The sequence below is a fragment of the Panthera leo genome, chromosome E3 (genome assembly GCF_018350215.1).
Source record: "Panthera leo isolate Ple1 chromosome E3, P.leo_Ple1_pat1.1, whole genome shotgun sequence".
Classification (NCBI taxonomy): domain Eukaryota; kingdom Metazoa; phylum Chordata; class Mammalia; order Carnivora; family Felidae; genus Panthera; species Panthera leo.
The window spans coordinates 25,763,790-25,767,560 of record NC_056694.1 but is presented as its reverse complement, the minus strand read 5'-3'; the positions used below and the strand labels follow the sequence as shown (position 1 = coordinate 25,767,560).

The 3,771-nt window shown below is 39.1% G+C and overlaps 1 non-coding gene across 1 annotated transcript; it reads left to right on the top strand.

Moving 5' to 3' along the window:
• Positions 1 to 206: 206 nt before the first annotated feature.
• Positions 207 to 278, top strand: TRNAA-AGC. The gene has a single exon. It is a non-coding gene; the product is annotated as a tRNA-Ala (tRNA).
• Positions 279 to 3,771: the final 3,493 nt, after the last annotated feature.

The window sequence follows — 3,771 nt, the reverse complement described above, 5'->3', positions numbered from 1 at the left end:
AAGAAAAGTAAATTACTTTCATTTCTAACTCCTACCTCCCATATACACTCTCTGCATTACCCACTCCCCACTCCCCCCCCCCCCAAAAAAAAAAAAAAAAAAGAAACTCTCCTGGCTATCACTGTAACCAGTAGTTTTCTTTTAAGGGAGCAAATTTCTGTTTTCTTTCATGAAAGCAGTGTAGCAAAGCAGTGCTGGCAGCAGGTGGGGATGTAGCTCAGTGGTAGAGCGCATGCTTAGCATGCATGAGGTCCTGGGTTCGATCCCCAGCATCTCCATCCTCTTTGTATCCTTGCTTGGGGAAATAGATTTCTTTGTTACAGCCACACCACTTACTTTACAATCTGCAAACTAATCATCTTGCTTGGAGGTAAGCACTTATGTTTTTTTCCTGGTTTGCTTGTAATTCTTCTGTTTTCTTTTTTAAATTTACTTATAATTGACATATAGCATTGTATCAGTTTCAGGTGTACAAATATAATAATTACGTATTTGTATATATTGTGAGATTATCACTACCATAAGTATAGTTAACATCTGTCACCATACATAGTAAAAAAAAAATCATTATTCTTGTGATGAGAACTTTTAAGATCTAGTCTCTTAGCAACTTTTAGATATGCAATACAGGGGTGCCTGGGTGGCTCAGTCGGTTAAGTGGCCAACTTTGGCTCAGGTCATGATCTCGTGTCCCGTGAGTTCAAGCCCTGCATCGGGCTCTGAGCCTGTTTCAGATTCTGTGTCTCCCTCTCTCTGACCCTCCCCCATTCATGCTCTGTCTCTCTGTCTCAAAAATAAATAAACGTTAAAAAAAAAAAAGTTTAAATATGCAATACAGTGTTATTAACTATAGTCACCATGTTGTACATGACATCCCCATGACTTACTTATTTTGTAACTGTAAGTTTGTACCTTTTAACTCCCTTTGCCCATTTTGCCCCCACCAGCAACCACCAATCTGTTCTCTGTATCTATGATCTTGGATTTGTAGATTCCACATATAAGTGAGATCATAGGATATTTGTCTTTCTCTGATTTATTTCTTTAGCACAATGCCTTCAAGTTCCATTCAGGTCATTACAAACGGCAAGACTTCCTCCTTTTTTTATGGGCAAATAACATTCCATTGTATATACACACACCCCATTTTCTTTTTTCATTCATCTGTTGATGAACACTTAGGTGGTTTCCATATCCTGGCTATTGTAAATAATGGTGCAATGAACATAGGGTGCAGATATCTTCAAATTATTGTTTTTGTTTCTGTTCAATAAATGCCCAGAAATGGAATTGCTGCATCATATGGTTGTTCTATTTTTAATTTTTTGAGGAAATTCTATACTGTTTCCATAGTGGCTGCACCAATTTACATTCCCACCAATAGTGCACCAGGGTTCCCTTTCCTCCACATTCTTGCCAACACTTGTTATTTTATTTTACTTTTTTTTGGTGATAGCGATCTAACAGGTGTGGGGTGATAAGTCACTATGGTTTTGATCTGCACTCCCTGATGATAAATGATGCTGAATACCTTTTCATGTACCTGTTGGCCATCTGTGTATCTTTAGGAAAATGTCTATTCAGATCCTCTGCCCTGGAATCAGTTTGTGTATGTGTGTGTGTTGTCTGTATAATACAAGTTATCTTTCAGGGTTATCTGTATTATACAAGTATACATATGCTATATGTGTATGTATGGAATTTGAATATTTTTAAAATAGAAATTTATTCTTTAAAAATAGTTAATTGTTTTAAATCTAAACTATAAGGAAATAATGATTATTAGTGATTATTAAGTGACCATTACTGAAAATAATTTTGTTATTAATCACATACTGTTTTAACCTTATAATTTGTTTTCATTTATTTATTTATTTATTTTTTAACGTTTATTTATTTTTGAGACAGAGAGAGACAGAGCATGAACAGGGGAGGGGCAGAGAGAGAGGGAGACACAGAATCTGAAACAGGCTCCAGGCTCTGAGCTGTCAGCACAGAGCCCGACGTGGGGCTCGAACTCATGGACTGTGAGATCATGACCTGAGCTGAAGTCGGACGCTTAACTGACTGAGCCACCCAGGTGCCCCAATTTGTTTTCATTTAATAAGGTGTCTTGGGATTGTTTCATTGATCTCACTTCTTTTATTTAAATGGTTGTCTAGCAGAGTATTTCACTGTATGGCTGTACTATAATTGATTTAACTGGTCTCCTGATCTTTTGCTGCTACAGACAATGCTGCATGTGAGTAACCCTGTACTTAAATCTTTTCACACGTATGCAATTATATCAGTTGGTTAAATTCATAGGAGTAGAATTAATGACTCAAAGATGAAAAGTGCTTGTAATTTTCATAGGTACTGCCTACATGGGGTGTACCAATTTGCCTTCTTACCACCTATTCATCTATGACTTTATCAGTGCATTACCACACTTTTGGTACCTTTGGATGGGTTATTTCATTAGATTTTTTTATTATGAATGAAATATTTTCCTTTCTGTCAATTATCTGTTCATCTTCTTTGTCTTTTTATTACTAGATTAGATTATTGGTCTTTTCATTATTCATTTGTAGAAACACTTTATAAACTAGGGGGATTAGCTCTTTGTCTTAAGATGATCAAACTTTTGATATTTGGATAGATCTTAATCTGATGGGTAAAAAATATAGGTTCACTTTGTGAGGTCTTTGTCTCTGGGTGAGGTTAACATCTTGTGTCTGAAATCCATTGGTATTTCCTTCTGTAAACTCTGTGCATGCTCTGTACAGCAGTGGTTCTTAACTGAGGTTGTGCATGAGGATCACCATCTTTGAGATACATGAATGCAGCCCTCAGCCCTGGGGATTCTGGTACAGTGTGTCAGGCACTTCTAAAGAGCCTCCAGGCTGATTCTGATGTGTTCCCTTAGTTATGAATGGGGGGCATGGGTGATCTGGGGGCCTTTTTCTGCTCAGTATTGCTGTGAGTAAGTATTCAGCAGTGGCAGGAAGGAGAGAGTTATGCAGGGAGAGAATCGATAACCCTCCTTGCTGTGGGGTTCAATGGGACTTGCAGACGAGGTGGCTCAGGGGCTAATGTGGCTCAGCTCTCGTTGCTATGGTAGCCAGTCAATATGTGGGCACTTGGTTTGGGAATTGGTGCCTCTGTGTGTTTGCTCTGGGCTTCATGGCCTGATAGGACATGAGGTTGACAGACAGCTGGGTCTTCAGAGACCAAAAGAGTTCCTGGAGGACAGATCTGGGAGGATCAAGCCCCTGGCTCAAAGGGACCATGGCCAGAAACTGTATAAAGGCAAACTGTATAAAGGCCAGAAACTGTATAAAGCCACCTGGATGGCTCAGTTGGTAGAGCATGCAACTCTTGATCTCGGGGTTGTAAGTTTGATCCCCACCTTGGGTGTAGAGATTACTTTAAAAAAAAAGGTGCCTACTTTCCTCATCTCTTTCTCTTTGGAGGAATTCAGTGCTTCCATTTATTTTATTTTTTTACTATTTATTATTTTTTAAGGATAATCTGCCTTTTTAAAAAAAGTTTATCCATTTATTTTGAGAGAGAGAGTGTGAGTATGTGAGCAGGGGAGGGGGAGAGAGAGAGAGAGAGAGAGAGAGAGAGAGAGGGAGAGAGGGAGAGAGAGAATCTCCAGTAGGATCCATGCTGACAGCACACAGTCCACTATGGGGCTTGATCCCAAGAGCCATGAGGTCATGACCGGAGCTGAAATCAAGAGTTGCCACTTAACTGAGTCACCCAGGTGCCCTTCCATCATTTTAT